The sequence below is a fragment of the Phalangium opilio genome, unplaced genomic scaffold (genome assembly GCF_054372755.1).
Source record: "Phalangium opilio isolate 3A_F unplaced genomic scaffold, DU_Popi_V2 ptg000352l_1, whole genome shotgun sequence".
In the NCBI taxonomy this organism is placed as follows: Eukaryota; Metazoa; Arthropoda; class Arachnida; order Opiliones; family Phalangiidae; genus Phalangium; species Phalangium opilio.
In genome coordinates this window covers 6,543,188-6,561,433 of record NW_028324228.1, presented here as the reverse complement: position 1 = coordinate 6,561,433, position 18,246 = coordinate 6,543,188, and the positions used below count along the sequence as shown (strand labels likewise).

General features: G+C 46.3%; 4 non-coding genes across 4 annotated transcripts; all 4 read left to right on the top strand.

Annotated features, from left to right (window-relative positions):
- The first annotated feature begins 1,117 nt into the window (after positions 1 to 1,117).
- Positions 1,118 to 1,190, top strand: TRNAN-GUU (transfer RNA asparagine (anticodon GUU)). Its single transcript has one exon. It is a non-coding gene; the product is annotated as a tRNA-Asn (tRNA).
- A 3,446-nt stretch (positions 1,191 to 4,636) lies between these two features.
- On the top strand, positions 4,637 to 4,709 carry TRNAN-GUU (transfer RNA asparagine (anticodon GUU)). The gene has a single exon. It is a non-coding gene; the product is annotated as a tRNA-Asn (tRNA).
- Positions 4,710 to 16,785: 12,076 nt separating this feature from the next.
- On the top strand, positions 16,786 to 16,858 carry TRNAN-GUU (transfer RNA asparagine (anticodon GUU)). Its single transcript has one exon. It is a non-coding gene; the product is annotated as a tRNA-Asn (tRNA).
- A 221-nt stretch (positions 16,859 to 17,079) lies between these two features.
- Positions 17,080 to 17,152, top strand: TRNAN-GUU (transfer RNA asparagine (anticodon GUU)). Its single transcript has one exon. It is a non-coding gene; the product is annotated as a tRNA-Asn (tRNA).
- Positions 17,153 to 18,246: the final 1,094 nt, after the last annotated feature.

Below are 18,246 nucleotides of genomic sequence, written 5' to 3'. Positions count from 1 at the left end.
AGCCCATCCGGGAGCGGTGTTGTGAGGTCTTAGATGTAACGTAAAATTCAGAGTTTTTTAAAAATATCTGACGAACATTTAATTTTTGGGCTTCTGTGGCGCAATGGTTAGCGCGTTCGGCTGTTATTCAAAAGGTTTGTGGTTCGAGCCCATGCGGGAGCGGTGTTTTGAAGTCGCGGATGTGACGTAAAAAGTCAGAGTTTTTCCACAATACCTGACGACCATTTCATTTCTGAGCTTCCTTGGCTCGAAGGTTAGCGCGTTCGGATGTTAACCAAAAGGTTGGTGGTTCGAGCCCACCCGGCTGCCGTGTTGTGAAGTCTCAAATGTAACGTAAAAAGCCAAAGTTTTTCCACAATACCTGACGACCGTTTAATTTTTGAGCTTCCGTGGCGCAATGGTTACCGCGTTCGGCTGTTAACCGAAAGGTTGGTGGTTCGAGCCCACCCGGGAGCGGTGTTGTGAAATCTCACATGTAACGTAAAAATCCAAAGTTTTTCCACAATACCTGACGAACATTTAATCTTTGGGCTTCCGTTGCGCAATGGTTAACGCCGTCGGCTGTTAACTGAAAGGTTGGTGGTTTGAGCCCATCCGGGAGCGGTGTTGTGAGGTCTTAGATGTAACGTAAAATTCAGAGTTTTTTAAAAATAACTGAAGAACATTTAATTTTTGGGCTTCCGTGGCACAATGGTTAGCGCGTTCGGCTGTTAACCGAAAGGTTGGTGGTTCGAGCCCATCCGGGAGCGGTGTTGTGAGATCTCACATGTAACGTAAAAATCAAAAGTTTTTTAAAAATATCTGACGAACATTTAATTTTTGGGCTTCCGTGGCGCAATGGTTAGCGCGTTCAGCTGTTATTCAAAAGGTTTGTGGTTCGAGCCCATCCGGGAGCGGTGTTTTGAAGTCTCGGATGTGACGTAAAAAGTCAGAGTTTTTCCACAATACCTGACGACCATTTCATTTCTGAGCTTCCTTGGCTCGAAGGTTAGCGCGTTCGGATGTTAACCAAAAGGTTGGTGGTTCGAGCCCACCCGGCTGCCGTGTTGTGAAGTCTCAAATGTAACGTAAAAAGCCAAAGTTTTTCCACAATACCTGACGACCGTTTAATTTTTGAGCTTCCGTGGCGCAATGGTTAGCGCGTTCGGCTGTTAACCGAAAGGTTGGTGGTTCGAGCCCACCCGGGAGCGGTGTTGTGAAATCTCACATGTAACGTAAAAATCCAAAGTTTTTCCACAATACCTGACGAACATTTAATCTTTGGGCTTCCGTTGCGCAATGGTTAACGCCGTCGGCTGTTAACCGAAAGGTTGGTGGTTCGAGCCCATCCGGGAGCGGTGTTGTGAGGTCTTAGATGTAACTTAAAATTCAGAGTTTTTTAAAAATATCTGACGAACATTTAATTTTTGGGCTTCCGTGGCGCAATGGTTTGCGCGTTCAGCTGTTATTCAAAAGTTTTGTGGTTCGAGCCCATCCGGGAGCGGTGTTTTGAAGTCTCGGATGTGACGTAAAAAGCCAAAGTTTTTCCACAATACCTGACGACCGTTTAATTTTTGAGCTTCCGTGGCGCAATGGTTAGCGCGTTCGGCTGTTAACCGAAAGGTTGGTGGTTCGAGCCCATCCGTGAGCGGTGTTGTGAGGTCTCGGATGTGACGTAAAAAGTCAAAGTTTTTCCACAATACCTGACGACCATTTAATTTTTGAGCTTACGTGGCGCAATGGTTAGCGCGTTCGGCTGTTAACCGAAAGGTTGGTGGTTCGAGCCCATCCGGGAGCGGTGTTGTGAAATCTCACATGTAACGTAAAAATCCAAAGTTTTTCCACAATACCTGAAGAACATTTAATCTTTGGGCTTCCGTTGCGCAATGGTTAACGCCGTCGGCTGTTAACTGAAAGGTTGGTGGTTTGAGCCCATCCGGGAGCGGTGTTGTGAGGTCTTAGATGTAACGTAAAATTCAGAGTTTTTTAAAAATAACTGAAGAACATTTAATTTTTGGGCTTCCGTGGCACAATGGTTAGCGCGTTCGGCTGTTAACCGAAAGGTTGGTGGATCGAGCCCATCCGGGAGCGGTGTTGTGAGGTCTTAGATGTAACGTAAAATTCAGAGTTTTTTAAAAATACCTGACGAACCTTTAATCTTTGGGCTTCTGTGGCGCAATGGTGGGCGCGTTCGGCTGTTAACCGAAAGGTTGGTGGTTCGAGCCCACCCGGGAGCGGTGTTGTGAGATCTCACATGTAACGTAAAAATCCAAAGTTTTTTAAAAATATCTGACGAACATTTAATTTTTGGGCTTCCGTGGCGCAATGGTTAGCGCGTTCAGCTGTTATTCAAAAGGTTTGTGGTTCGAGCCCATCCGGGAGCGGTGTTTTGAAGTCTCGGATGTGACGTAAAAAGTCAGAGTTTTTCCACAATACCTGACGACCATTTCATTTCTGAGCTTCCTTGGCTCGAAGGTTAGCGCGTTCGGATGTTAACCAAAAGGTTGGTGGTTCGAGCCCACCCGGCTGCCGTGTTGTGAAGTCTCAAATGTAACGTAAAAAGCCAAAGTTTTTCCACAATACCTGACGACCGTTTAATTTTTGAGCTTCCGTGGCGCAATGGTTAGCGCGTTCGGCTGTTAACCGAAAGGTTGGTGGTACGAGCCCACCCGGGAGCGGTGTTGTGAGATCTCAAACGTAATGTCAAATGCCAAAGTTTTTCCACAATACCTGACGAACATTTAATTTTTGAGCTTACGTGGCGCAATGGTTAGCGCGTTCGGCTGTTAACCGAAAGGTTGGTGGTTCGAGCCCATCCGGGAGCGGTGTTGTGAGGTCTCAGATGTGACGTGAAAAGTCAAAGTTTTTCCACAATACCTGACGACCATTAAATTTTTGAGCTTCCGTGGCGCAATGGTTAGCGCGTTCGGCTGTTAACCGAAAGGTTGGTGGTTCGAGCCCACCCAGGAGCGGTGTTGTGAAATCTCACATGTAACGTAAAAATCCAAAGTTTTTCCACAATACCTGACGAACATTTAATCTTTGGGCTTCCGTTGCGCAATGGTTAACGTCGTCGGCTGTTAACTGAAAGGTTGGTGTTTCGAGCCCATCCGGGAGCGGTGTTGTGAGGTCTTAGATGTAACGTAAAATTCAGAGTTTTTTAAAAATAACTGACGAACATTTAATTTTTGGGCTTCCGTGGCACAATGGTTAGCGCGTTCGGCTGTTAACCGAAAGGTTGGTGGTTCGAGCCCATCCGGGAGCGGTGTTGTGAGGTCTTAGATGTAACGTAAAATTCAGAGTTTTTTAAAAATACCTGACGAACATTTAATCTTTGGGCTTCTGTGGCGCAATGGTTAGCGCGTTCGGCTGTTAACCGAAAGGTTGGTGGTTCGAGCCCACCCGGGAGCGGTGTTGTGAGATGTCACATGTAACGTAAAAATCCAAAGATTTTCCACAATACCTGACGAACATTTAATCTTTGGGCTTCCGTTGCGCAATGGTTAACGCCGTCGGCTGTTAACCGAAAGGTTGGTGGTTTGAGCCCATCCGGGAGCGGTGTTGTGAGGTCTTAGATGTAACTTAAAATTCAGAGTTTTTTAAAAATAACTGAAGAACATTTAATTTTTGGGCTTCCGTGGCACAATGGTTAGCGCGTTCGGCTGTTAACCTAAAGGTTGGTGTTTCGAGCCCATCCGGGAGCGGTGTTGTGAGGTCTTAGATGTAACGTAAAATTCAGAGTTTTTTAAAAATAACTGAAGAACCTTTAATCTTTGGGCTTATGTGGCGCAATGGTTAGCGCGTTCGGCTGTTAACCGAAAGGTTGGTGGTTCGAGCCCACCCGGGAGCGGTGTTGTGAGATCTCACATGTAACGTAAAAATCCAAAGTTTTTTAAAAATAACTGAAGAACATTTAATTTTTGGGCTTCCGTGGCACAATGGTTAGCGCGTTCGGCTGTTAACCTAAAGGTTGGTGTTTCGAGCCCATCCGGGAGCGGTGTTGTGAGGTCTTAGATGTAACGTAAAATTCAGAGTTTTTTAAAAATAACTGAAGAACATTTAATTTTTGGGCTTCCGTGGCACAATGGTTAGCGCGTTCGGCTGTTAACCGAAAGGTTGGTGGTTCGAGCCCATCCGGGAGCGGTGTTGTGAGGTCTTAGATGTAACGTAAAATTCAGAGTTTTTTAAAAATACCTGACGAACCTTTAATCTTTGGGCTTATGTGGCGCAATGGTTAGCGCGTTCGGCTGTTAACCGAAAGGTTGGTGGTTCGAGCCCACCCGGGAGCGGTGTTGTGAGATCTCACATGTAACGTAAAAATCCAAAGTTTTTTAAAAATATCTGACGAACATTTAATTTTTGGGCTTCCGTGGCGCAATGGTTAGCGCGTTCAGCTGTTTTTCAAAAGGTTTGTGGTTCGAGCCCATCCGGGAGCGGTGTTTTGAAGTCTCGGATGTGACGTAAAAAGTCAGAGTTTTTCCACAATACCTGACGACCATTTCATTTCTGAGCTTCCTTGGCTCGAAGGTTAGCGCGTTCGGATGTTAACCAAAAGGTTGGTGGTTCGAGCCCACCCGGCTGCCGTGTTGTGAAGTCTCAAATGTAACGTAAAAAGCCAACGTTTTTCCACAATACCTGACGACCGTTTAATTTTTGAGCTTCCGTGGCGCAATGGTTAGCGCGTTCGGCTGTTAACCGAAAGGTTGGTGGTTCGAGCCCACCCGGGAGCGGTGTTGTGAGATCTCAAACGTAATGTCAAATGCCAAAGTTTTTCCACAATACCTGACGAACATTTAATTTTTGAGCTTACGTGGCGCAATGGTTAGCGCGTTCGGCTGTTAACCTAAAGGTTGGTGGTTCGAGCCCATCCGGGAGCGGTGTTGTGAGGTCTCAGATGTGACGTGAAAAGTCAAAGTTTTTCCACAATACCTGACGACCATTAAATTTTTGAGCTTCCGTGGCGCAATGGTTAGCGCGTTCGGCTGTTAACCGAAAGGTTGGTGGTTCGAGCCCACCCAGGAGCGGTGTTGTGAAATCTCACATGTAACGTAAAAATCCAAAGTTTTTCCACAATACCTGACGAACATTTAATCTTTGGGCTTCCGTTGCGCAATGGTTAACGTCGTCGGCTGTTAACTGAAAGGTTGGTGGTTCGAGCCCATCCGGGAGCGGTGTTGTTAGGTCTTAGATGTAACGTAAAATTCAGAGTTTTTTAAAAATAACTGACGAACATTTAATTTTTGGGCTTCCGTGGCACAATGGTTAGCGCGTTCGGCTGTTAACCGAAAGGTTGGTGGTTCGAGCCCATCCGGGAGCGGTGTTGTGAGGTCTTAGATGTAACGTAAAATTCAGCGTTTTTTAAAAATACCTGACGAACATTTAATCTTTGGGCTTCTGTGGCGCAATGGTTAGCGCGTTCGGCTGTTAACCGAAAGGTTGGTGGTTCGAGCCCACCCGGGAGCGGTGTTGTGAGATGTCACATGTAACGTAAAAATCCAAAGATTTTCCACAATACCTGACGAACATTTAATCTTTGGGCTTCCGTTGCGCAATGGTTAACGCCGTCGGCTGTTAACCGAAAGGTTGGTGGTTCGAGCCCATCCGGGAGCGGTGTTGTGAGGTCTTAGATGTAACGTAAAATTCAGAGTTTTTTAAAAATAACTGACGAACATTTAATTTTTGGGCTTCCGTGGCGCAATGGTTAGAGCGTTCAGCTGTTATTCAAAAGGTTTGTGGTTCGAGCCCATCCGGGAGCGGTGTTGTGAAGTCTCAGATGTGACGTAAAAAGTCAAAGCTTTTCCACCATACCTGACGAACATTTAATCTTTGGGCTTGCGTTGCACAATGGTTAACGCCGTCGGCTGTCAACCGAAAGGTTGGTGGTTCGAGCCCATCCGGGAGCGGTGTTGTGAGGTCTTAGATGTAACGTAAAATTCAGAGTTTTTTAAAAATAACTGACGGACATTTAATTTTTGGTCTTCCGTGGCGCAATGGTTAGAGCGTTCAGCTGTTATTCAAAAGGTTTGTGGTTCGAGCCCATCCGGGAGCGGTGTTGTGAAGTCTCAGATGTGACGTAAAAAGTCAAAGTTTTTCCACAATACCTGACGAACATTTAATCTTTGGGCTTCGGTGTCGCAATGGTTAGCGTGTTCGGCTGTTAACCGAAAGGTTGGTGGTTCGAGCCCACCCGGGAGCGGTGTTGTGAAATCTCACAGGTAACGTAAAAATCCAAAGTTTTTCCACAATACCTGACGAACATTTAATCGTTGGGCTTCCGTTGCGCAATGGTTAACGCCGTCGGCTGTTACCGAAAGGTTGGTGGTTCGAGCCCATCCGGGAGCGGTGTTGTGAGGTCTTAGATGTAACGTAAAATTCAGAGTTTTTTAAAAATAACTGACGAACATTTTTTTTGGGCTTCCGTGGCGCAATGGTTAGAGCGTTCAGCTGTTATTGAAAAGGTTTGTGGTTCGAGCCCATCCGGGAGCGGTGTTGTGAAGTCTCAGATGTGACGTAAAAAGTCAAAGTTTTTCCACAATACCTGACGACCATTTCATTTCTGAGCTTCCTTGGCTCCATGGTCAGCGTGTTCGGATGTTAACCAAAAGGTTGGTGGTTCGAGCCCACCCGGGAGCGGTGTTGTGAAATCTCACAGGTAACGTAAAAATCCAAAGTTTTTCCACAATACCTGACGAACATTTAATCTTTGGGCTTCCGTTGCGCAATGGTTAACGCCGTCGGCTGTTAACCGAAAGGTTGGTGGTTCGAGCCCACCCGGGAGCGGTGTTGTGAAATCTCACAGGTAACGTAAAAATCCAAAGTTTTTCCACAATACCTGACGAACATTTAATCTTTGGGCTTCCGTTGCACAATGGTTAACGCCGTCGGCTGTTAACCGAAAGGTTGGTGGTTCGAGCCCATCCGGGAGCGGTGTTGTGAGGTCTTAGATGTAACGTAAAATTCAGAGTTTTTTAAAAATAACTGACGAACATTTAATTTTTGGGCTTCCGTGGCGCAATGGTTAGAGCGTTCAGCTGTTATTGAAAAGGATTGTGGTTCGAGCCCATCCGGGAGCGGTGTTGTGAAGTCTCAGATGTGACGTAAAAAGTCAAGGTTTTTCCACAATACCTGACGACCATTTCATTTCTGAGCTTCCTTGGCTCCATGGTTAGCGTGTTCGGATGTTAACCAAAAGGTTGGTGGTTCGAGCCCACCCGGGAGCGGTGTTGTGAAATCTCACAGGTAACGTAAAAATCCAAAGTTTTTCCACAATACCTGACGAACATTTAATCTTTGGGCTTCCGTTGCACAATGGTTAACGCCGTCGGCTGTTAACCGAAAGGTTGGTGGTTCGAGCCCATCCGGGAGCGGTGTTGTGAGGTCTTAGATGTAACGTAAAATTCAGAGTTTTTTAAAAATAACTGACGAACATTTAATTTTTGGTCTTCCGTGGCGCAATGGTTAGAGCGTTCAGCTGTTATTCAAAAGGTTTGTGGTTCGAGCCCATCCGGGAGCGGTGTTGTGAAGTCTCAGATTTGACGTAAAAAGTCAAAGCTTTTCCACCATACCTGACGAACATTTAATCTTTGGGCTTGCGTTGCACAATGGTTAACGCCGTCGGCTGTCAACCGAAAGGTTGGTGGTTCGAGCCCATCCGGGAGCGGTGTTGTGAGGTCTTAGATGTAACGTAAAATTCAGAGTTTTTTAAAAATAACTGACGGACATTTAATTTTTGGTCTTCCGTGGCGCAATGGTTAGAGCGTTCAGCTGTTATTCAAAAGGTTTGTGGTTCGAGCCCATCCGGGAGCGGTGTTGTGAAGTCTCAGATGTGACGTAAAAAGTCAAAGTTTTTCCACAATACCTGACGAACATTTAATCTTTGGGCTTCGGTGTCGCAATGGTTAGCGTGTTCGGCTGTTAACCGAAAGGTTGGTGGTTCGAGCCCACCCGGGAGCGGTGTTGTGAAATCTCACAGGTAACGTAAAAATCCAAAGTTTTTCCACAATACCTGACGAACATTTAATCGTTGGGCTTCCGTTGCGCAATGGTTAACGCCGTCGGCTGTTACCGAAAGGTTGGTGGTTCGAGCCCATCCGGGAGCGGTGTTGTGAGGTCTTAGATGTAACGTAAAATTCAGAGTTTTTTAAAAATAACTGACGAACATTTTTTTTGGGCTTCCGTGGCGCAATGGTTAGAGCGTTCAGCTGTTATTGAAAAGGTTTGTGGTTCGAGCCCATCCGGGAGCGGTGTTGTGAAGTCTCAGATGTGACGTAAAAAGTCAAAGTTTTTCCACAATACCTGACGACCATTTCATTTCTGAGCTTCCTTGGCTCCATGGTCAGCGTGTTCGGATGTTAACCAAAAGGTTGGTGGTTCGAGCCCACCCGGGAGCGGTGTTGTGAAATCTCACAGGTAACGTAAAAATCCAAAGTTTTTCCACAATACCTGACGAACATTTAATCTTTGGGCTTCCGTTGCGCAATGGTTAACGCCGTCGGCTGTTAACCGAAAGGTTGGTGGTTCGAGCCCACCCGGGAGCGGTGTTGTGAAATCTCACAGGTAACGTAAAAATCCAAAGTTTTTCCACAATACCTGACGAACATTTAATCTTTGGGCTTCCGTTGCACAATGGTTAACGCCGTCGGCTGTTAACCGAAAGGTTGGTGGTTCGAGCCCATCCGGGAGCGGTGTTGTGAGGTCTTAGATGTAACGTAAAATTCAGAGTTTTTTAAAAATAACTGACGAACATTTAATTTTTGGGCTTCCGTGGCGCAATGGTTAGAGCGTTCAGCTGTTATTGAAAAGGATTGTGGTTCGAGCCCATCCGGGAGCGGTGTTGTGAAGTCTCAGATGTGACGTAAAAAGTCAAGGTTTTTCCACAATACCTGACGACCATTTCATTTCTGAGCTTCCTTGGCTCCATGGTTAGCGTGTTCGGATGTTAACCAAAAGGTTGGTGGTTCGAGCCCACCCGGGAGCGGTGTTGTGAAATCTCACAGGTAACGTAAAAATCCAAAGTTTTTCCACAATACCTGACGAACATTTAATCTTTGGGCTTCCGTTGCACAATGGTTAACGCCGTCGGCTGTTAACCGAAAGGTTGGTGGTTCGAGCCCATCCGGGAGCGGTGTTGTGAGGTCTTAGATGTAACGTAAAATTCAGAGTTTTTTAAAAATAACTGACGAACATTTAATTTTTGGTCTTCCGTGGCGCAATGGTTAGAGCGTTCAGCTGTTATTCAAAAGGTTTGTGGTTCGAGCCCATCCGGGAGCGGTGTTGTGAAGTCTCAGATGTGACGTAAAAAGTCAAAGCTTTTCCACCATACCTGACGAACATTTAATCTTTGGGCTTGCGTTGCACAATGGTTAACGCCGTCGGCTGTCAACCGAAAGGTTGGTGGTTCGAGCCCATCCGGGAGCTGTGTTGTGAGGTCTTAGATGTAACGTAAAATTCAGAGTTTTTTAAAAATAACTGACGGACATTTAATTTTTGGTCTTCCGTGGCGCAATGGTTAGAGCGTTCAGCTGTTATTCAAAAGGTTTGTGGTTCGAGCCCATCCGGGAGCGGTGTTGTGAAGTCTCAGATGTGACGTAAAAAGTCAAAGTTTTTCCACAATACCTGACGAACATTTAATCTTTGGGCTTCGGTGTCGCAATGGTTAGCGTGTTCGGCTGTTAACCGAAAGGTTGGTGGTTCGAGCCCACCCGGGAGCGGTGTTGTGAAATCTCACAGGTAACGTAAAAATCCAAAGTTTTTCCACAATACCTGACGAACATTTAATCGTTGGGCTTCCGTTGCGCAATGGTTAACGCCGTCGGCTGTTACCGAAAGGTTGGTGGTTCGAGCCCATCCGGGAGCGGTGTTGTGAGGTCTTAGATGTAACGTAAAATTCAGAGTTTTTTAAAAATAACTGACGAACATTTTTTTTGGGCTTCCGTGGCGCAATGGTTAGAGCGTTCAGCTGTTATTGAAAAGGTTTGTGGTTCGAGCCCATCCGGGAGCGGTGTTGTGAAGTCTCAGATGTGACGTAAAAAGTCAAAGTTTTTCCACAATACCTGACGACCATTTCATTTCTGAGCTTCCTTGGCTCCATGGTCAGCGTGTTCGGATGTTAACCAAAAGGTTGGTGGTTCGAGCCCACCCGGGAGCGGTGTTGTGAAATCTCACAGGTAACGTAAAAATCCAAAGTTTTTCCACAATACCTGACGAACATTTAATCTTTGGGCTTCCGTTGCGCAATGGTTAACGCCGTCGGCTGTTAACCGAAAGGTTGGTGGTTCGAGCCCACCCGGGAGCGGTGTTGTGAAATCTCACAGGTAACGTAAAAATCCAAAGTTTTTCCACAATACCTGACGAACATTTAATCTTTGGGCTTCCGTTGCACAATGGTTAACGCCGTCGGCTGTTAACCGAAAGGTTGGTGGTTCGAGCCCATCCGGGAGCGGTGTTGTGAGGTCTTAGATGTAACGTAAAATTCAGAGTTTTTTAAAAATAACTGACGAACATTTTTTTTTGGGCTTCCGTGGCGCAATGGTTAGAGCGTTCAGCTGTTATTGAAAAGGTTTGTGGTTCGAGCCCATCCGGGAGCGGTGTTGTGAAGTCTCAGATGTGACGTAAAAAGTCAAAGCTTTTCCACCATACCTGACGAACATTTAATCTTTGGGCTTGCGTTGCACAATGGTTAACGCCGTCGGCTGTCAACCGAAAGGTTGGTGGTTCGAGCCCATCCGGGAGCGGTGTTGTGAGGTCTTAGATGTAACGTATAATTCAGAGTTTTTTAAAAATAACTGACGGACATTTAATTTTTGGTCTTCCGTGGCGCAATGGTTAGAGCGTTCAGCTGTTATTCAAAAGGTTTGTGGTTCGAGCCCATCCGGGAGCGGTGTTGTGAAGTCTCAGATGTGACGTAAAAAGTCAAAGTTTTTCCACAATACCTGACGAACATTTAATCTTTGGGCTTCGGTGTCGCAATGGTTAGCGTGTTCGGCTGTTAACCGAAAGGTTGGTGGTTCGAGCCCACCCGGGAGCGGTGTTGTGAGATCTCACATGTAACGTAAAAATCCAAAGTTTTTCCACAATACCTGACGAACATTTAATTTTTGGGCTTCCGTGGCGCAATGGTTAGCGCGTTCGGCTGTTAACCGAAAGGTTGGTGCTTCGAGCCCACCCAAGAGCGGTGTTGTGAAATCTCACATGTAACGTAAAAATCCAAAGTTTTTCCACAATACCTGACGAACATTTAATCGTTGGGCTTCCGTTGCGCAATGGTTAACGCCGTCGGCTGTTACCGAAAGGTTGGTGGTTCGAGCCCATCCGGGAGCGGTGTTGTGAGGTCTTAGATGTAACGTAAAATTCAGAGTTTTTTAAAAATAACTGACGAACATTTAATTTTTGGGCTTCCGTGGCGCAATGGTTAGAGCGTTCAGCTGTTATTGAAAAGGTTTGTGGTTCGAGCCCATCCGAGAGCGGTGTTGTGAAGTCTCAGATGTGACGTAAAAAGTCAAAGTTTTTCCACAATACCTGACGAACATTTAATCTTTGGGCTTCCGTTGCACAATGGTTAACGCCGTCGGCTGTTAACCGAAAGGTTGGTGGTTCGAGCCCATCCGGGAGCGGTGTTGTGAATCTTTGGGCTTCCGTTGCACAATGGTTAACGCCGTCGGCTGTCAACCGAAAGGTTGGTGGTTCGAGCCCATCCGGGAGCGGTGTTGTGAGGTCTTAGATGTAACGTAAAATTCAGAGTTTTTTAAAAATAACTGACGAACATTTAATTTTTGGTCTTCCGTGGCGCAATGGTTAGAGCGTTCAGCTGTTATTCAAAAGGTTTGTGGTTCGAGCCCATCCGGGAGCGGTGTTGTGAAGTCTCAGATGTGACGTAAAAAGTCAAAGTTTTTCCACAATACCTGACGAACATTTAATCTTTGGGCTTCCGTGTCGCAATGGTTAGCGCGTTCGGCTGTTAACCGAAAGGTTGGTGGTTCGAGCCCACCCGGGAGCGGTGTTGTGAGATCTCACATGTAACGTAAAAATCCAAAGTTTTTCCACAATACCTGACGAACATTTAATTTTTGGGCTTCCGTGGCGCAATGGTTAGCGCGTTCGGCTGTTAATCAAAAGGTTTGTGGTTCGAGCCCATCCGGGAGCGGTGTTGTGAAGTCTCAGATGTGACGTAAAAAGTCAAAGTTTTTCCACAATACCTGACGAACATTTAATCTTTGGGCTTCCGTGTCGCAATGGTTAGCGCGTTCGGCTGTTAACCGAAAGGTTGGTGGTTCGAGCCCACCCGGGAGCGGTGTTGTGAGATCTCACATGTAACGTAAAAATCCAAAGTTTTTCCACAATACCTGACGAACATTTAATTTTTGGGCTTCCGTGGCGCAATGGTTAGCGTGTTCGGCTGTTAACCGAAAGGTTGGTGGTTCGAGCCCACCCAAGAGCGGTGTTGTGAGTTCTTAGATGTAACGTAAAAAGCCAAAGTTTTTCAACAATACCTGACGACCATTTAGTTTTTGGGCTTCCGTGGCTCAATTGGCTAGCGCGTTCGGCTGTTAACCAATAGGTTGGTGGTTCGAGACCACCCGGGAGCGGAGTTGTGAAATCTCACAGGTAACGTAAAAATCCAAAGTTTTTCCACAATACCTGACGAACATTTAATCTTTGGGCTTCCGTTGCGCAATGGTTAACGCCGTCGGCTGTTAACCGAAAGGTTTGGTGGTTCGAGCCCATTCGGGAGCGGTGTTGTGACGTCTTAGATGTAACGTAAAATTCAGAGTTTTTTAAAAATAACTGACGAACATTTAATTTTTGGGCTTTCGTGGCGCAATGGTTAGAGCGTTCAGCTGTTAATCAAAAGGTTTGTGATTCGAGCCCATCCGGGAGTGGTGTTGTGAAGTCTCAGATGTGACGTAAAAAGTCAAAGTTTTTCCACAATACCTGACGAACATTTAATCTTTAGGCTTCCGTTGCACAATGGTTAACGCCGTCGGCTGTTAACCGAAAGGTTGGTGGTTCGAGCCCATCCGGGAGCGGTGTTGTGAATCTTTGGGCTTCCGTTGCACAATGGTTAACGCCGTCGGCTGTCAACCGAAAGGTTGGTGGTTCGAGCCCATCCGGGAGCGGTGTTGTGAGGTCTTAGATGTAACGTAAAATTCAGAGTTTTTTAAAAATAACTGACGAACATTTAATTTTTGGTCTTCCGTGGCGCAATGGTTAGAGCGTTCAGCTGTTATTCAAAAGGTTTGTGGTTCGAGCCCATCCGGGAGCGGTGTTGTGAAGTCTCAGATGTGACGTAAAAAGTCAAAGTTTTTCCACAATACCTGACGAACATTTAATCTTTGGGCTTCCGTGTCGCAATGGTTAGCGCGTTCGGCTGTTAACCGAAAGGTTGGTGGTTCGAGCCCACCCGGGAGCGGTGTTGTGAGATCTCACATGTAACGTAAAAATCCAAAGTTTTTCCACAATACCTGACGAACATTTAATCTTTGGGCTTCCGTGTCGCAATGGTTAGCGCGTTCGGCTGTTAACCGAAAGGTTGGTGGTTCGAGCCCACCCGGGAGCGGTGTTGTGAGATCTCACATGTAACGTAAAAATCCAAAGTTTTTCCACAATACCTGACGAACATTTAATTTTTGGGCTTCCGTGGCGCAATGGTTAGCGCGTTCGGCTGTTAATCAAAAGGTTTGTGGTTCGAGCCCATCCGGGAGCGGTGTTGTGAAGTCTCAGATGTGACGTAAAAAGTCAAAGTTTTTCCACAATACCTGACGAACATTTAATCTTTGGGCTTCCGTGTCGCAATGGTTAGCGCGTTCGGCTGTTAACCGAAAGGTTGGTGGTTCGAGCCCACCCGGGAGCGGTGTTGTGAGATCTCACATGTAACGTAAAAATCCAAAGTTTTTCCACAATACCTGACGAACATTTAATTTTTGGGCTTCCGTGGCGCAATGGTTAGCGTGTTCGGCTGTTAACCGAAAGGTTGGTGGTTCGAGCCCACCCAAGAGCGGTGTTGTGAGTTCTTAGATGTAACGTAAAAAGCCAAAGTTTTTCAACAATACCTGACGACCATTTAGTTTTTGGGCTTCCGTGGCTCAATTGGCTAGCGCGTTCGGCTGTTAACCAATAGGTTGGTGGTTCGAGACCACCCGGGAGCGGAGTTGTGAAATCTCACAGGTAACGTAAAAATCCAAAGTTTTTCCACAATATCTGACGAACATTTAATCTTTGGGCTTCCGTTGCGCAATGGTTAACGCCGTCGGCTGTTAACCGAAAGGTTTGGTGGTTCGAGCCCATTCGGGAGCGGTGTTGTGACGTCTTAGATGTAACGTAAAATTCAGAGTTTTTTAAAAATAACTGACGAACATTTAATTTTTGGGCTTTCGTGGCGCAATGGTTAGAGCGTTCAGCTGTTAATCAAAAGGTTTGTGATTCGAGCCCATCCGGGAGTGGTGTTGTGAAGTCTCAGATGTGACGTAAAAAGTCAAAGTTTTTCCACAATACCTGACGAACATTTAATCTTTGGGCTTCCGTTGCACAATGGTTAACGCCGTCGGCTGTTAACCGAAAGGTTGGTGGTTCGAGCCCATCCGGGAGCGGTGTTGTGAATCTTTGGGCTTCCGTTGCACAATGGTTAACGCCGTCGGCTGTCAACCGAAAGGTTGGTGGTTCGAGCCCATCCGGGAGCGGTGTTGTGAGGTCTTAGATGTAACGTAAAATTCAGAGTTTTTTAAAAATAACTGACGAACATTTAATTTTTGGTCTTCCGTGGCGCAATGGTTAGAGCGTTCAGCTGTTATTCAAAAGGTTTGTGGTTCGAGCCCATCCGGGAGCGGTGTTGTGAAGTCTCAGATGTGACGTAAAAAGTCAAAGTTTTTCCACAATACCTGACGAACATTTAATCTTTGGGCTTCCGTGTCGCAATGGTTAGCGCGTTCGGCTGTTAACCGAAAGGTTGGTGGTTCGAGCCCACCCGGGAGCGGTGTTGTGAGATCTCACATGTAACGTAAAAATCCAAAGTTTTTCCACAATACCTGACGAACATTTAATTTTTGGGCTACCGTGGCGCAATGGTTAGCGCGTTCGGCTGTTAATCAAAAGGTTTGTGGTTCGAGCCCATCCGGGAGCGGTGTTGTGAAGTCTCAGATGTGACGTAAAAAGTCAAAGTTTTTCCACAATACCTGACGAACATTTAATCTTTGGGCTTCCGTGTCGCAATGGTTAGCGCGTTCGGCTGTTAACCGAAAGGTTGGTGGTTCGAGCCCACCCGGGAGCGGTGTTGTGAGATCTCACATGTAACGTAAAAATCCAAAGTTTTTCCACAATACCTGACGAACATTTAATTTTTGGGCTTCCGTGGCGCAATGGTTAGCGTGTTCGGCTGTTAACCGAAAGGTTGGTGGTTCGAGCCCACCCAAGAGCGGTGTTGTGAGTTCTTAGATGTAACGTAAAAAGCCAAAGTTTTTCAACAATACCTGACGACCATTTAGTTTTTGGGCTTCCGTGGCTCAATTGGCTAGCGCGTTCGGCTGTTAACCAATAGGTTGGTGGTTCGAGACCACCCGGGAGCGGAGTTGTGAAATCTCACAGGTAACGTAAAAATCCAAAGTTTTTCCACAATACCTGACGAACATTTAATCTTTGGGCTTCCGTTGCGCAATGGTTAACGCCGTCGGCTGTTAACCGAAAGGTTTGGTGGTTCGAGCCCATTCGGGAGCGGTGTTGTGACGTCTTAGATGTAACGTAAAATTCAGAGTTTTTTAAAAATAACTGACGAACATTTAATTTTTGGGCTTTCGTGGCGCAATGGTTAGAGCGTTCAGCTGTTAATCAAAAGGTTTGTGATTCGAGCCCATCCGGGAGTGGTGTTGTGAAGTCTCAGATGTGACGTAAAAAGTCAAAGTTTTTCCACAATACCTGACGAACATTTAATCTTTGGGCTTCCGTTGCGCAATGGTTAACGCCGTCGGCTGTTAACCAAAAGGTTGGTGGTTCGAGCCCATCCGGGAGCGGTGTTTTAAAGTCTCGGATGTGACGTAAAAAGTCAGAGTTTTTCCACAATACTTGACGACCATTTCATTTCTGAGCTTCCTTGGCTCGAAGGTTAGCGCGTTCGGATGTTAACCAAACGGTTGGTGGTTCGAGCCCACCCGGGAGCGGTGTTGTGAAATCTCACAGGTAACGTAAAAATCCAAAGTTTTTCCACAATACCTGACGAACATTTAATCTTTGGCCTTCCGTTGCGCAATGGTTAACGCCGTCGGCTGTTAACCGAAAGGTTGGTGGTTCGAGCCCACCCGGGAGCGGTGTTGTGAAATCTCACAGGTAACGTAAAAATCCAAAGTTTTTCCACAATACCTGACGAACATTTAATCTTTGGGCTTCCGTTGCGCAATGGTTAACGCCGTCGGGTGTTAACCGAAAGGTTGGTGGTTCGAGCCCATTCGGGAGCGGTGTTGTGAGGTCTTAGATGTAACGTAAAATTCAGAGTTTTTTAAAAATAACTGACGAACATTTAATTTTTGGGCTTTCGTGGCGCAATGGTTAGCGCGTTTAGCTGTTATTCAAAAGGTTTGTGGTTCGAGCCCATCCGGGAGCGGTGTTGTGAAGTCTCAGATGTGACGTAAAAAGTCAGATCTTTTCCACGATACCTGACGTCCATTTCATTTCTGAGCTTCCTTGGCTCGAAGGTTAGCGCGTTCGGATGTTAACCGAAAGGTTGGTGGTTCGAGCCCACCCGGGAGCGGTGTTGTGAAGTCTCAAATGTAACGTAAAAAGCCAAAGTTTTTCCACAATACCTGACGAACATTTAATCTTTGGGCTTCCGTGGCGCAATGGTTAGCGCGTTCGGCTGTTAACCGAAAGGTTGGTGGTTCGAGCCCACCCGGGAGCGGTGTTGTGAGCTCTCACATGAAACGTAAAAAGCCAAAGTGTTTCCACGATACCCGACGACCATTTAATTTTTGGGCTTCCGTGGCGCAATGGTTAGCGCGTTCGGCTGTTAACCGAAAGGTTGGTGGTTCGAGCCCATCCGGGAGCGGTGTTGTGAGGTCTCAGATGTGACGTAAAAAGTCGAAGTTTTTCCACAATACCTGACGAACATTTAATTTTTTGGCTTCCGTGGCGCAATGGTTAGCGCGTTCGGCTGTTAACCGAAAGGTTGGTGGTTCGAGCCCACCCGGGAGCGGTGTTGTGAAATCTCACAGGTAACGTAAAAATCCAAAGTTTTTCCACAATACCTGACGAACATTTAATCTTTGGGCTTCCGTTGCGCAATGGTTAACGCCGTCGGCTGTTAACCGAAAGGTTGGTGGTTCGAGCCCATCCGGGAGCTGTGTTGTGAGGTCTTAGATGTAACGTAAAATTCAGAGTTTTTTAAAAATAACTGACGAACATTTAATTTTTTGGCTTCCGTGGCGCAAAGGTTAGAGCGTTCAGCTGTTATTCAAAAGGTTTGTGGTTCGAGCCCATCCGGGAGCGGTGTTGTGAAGTCTCAGATGTGACGTAAATAGTCAAAGTTTTTCCACAATACCTGACGAACATTTAATCTTTGGGCTTCCGTTGCACAATGGTTAACGCCGTCGGCTGTTAACCGAAAGGTTGGTGGTTCGAGCCCATCCGGGAGCGGTGTTGTGAGGTCTTAGATGTAACGTAAAATTCTGAGTTTTTTAAAAATAACTGACGAACATTTAATTTTTGGTCTTCCGTGGCGCAATGGTTAGAGCGTTCAGCTGTTATTCAAAAGGTTTGTGGTTCGAGCCCATCCGGGAGCGGTGTTGTGAAGTCTCAGATGTGACGTAAAAAGTCAAAGTTTTTCCACAATACCTGACGAACATTTAATATTTGGGCTTCCGTGGCGCAATGGTTAGCGCGTTCGGCTGTTAACCGAAAGGTTGGTGGTTCGAGCCCATCCGGGAGCGGTGTTTTGAAGTCTCGGATGTGACGTAAAAAGTCAGAGTTTTTCCACAATACCTGACGACCATTTCATTTCTGAGCATCCTTGGCTCGAAGTCTAGCGCGTTCGGATGTTAACCAAAAGGTTGGTGGTTCGAGCCCACCCGGGAGCGGTGTTGTGAAATCTCAGAGGTAACGTAAAAATCCAAAGTTTTTCCACAATACCTGACGAACATTTAATCTTTGGGCTTCCGTTGCGCAATGGTTAACGCCGTCGGCTGTTAACCGAAAGGTTGGTGGTTCGAGCCCATCCGGGAGCTGTGTTGTGAGGTCTTAGATGTAACGTAAAATTCAGAGTTTTTTAAAAATAACTGACGAACATTTAAT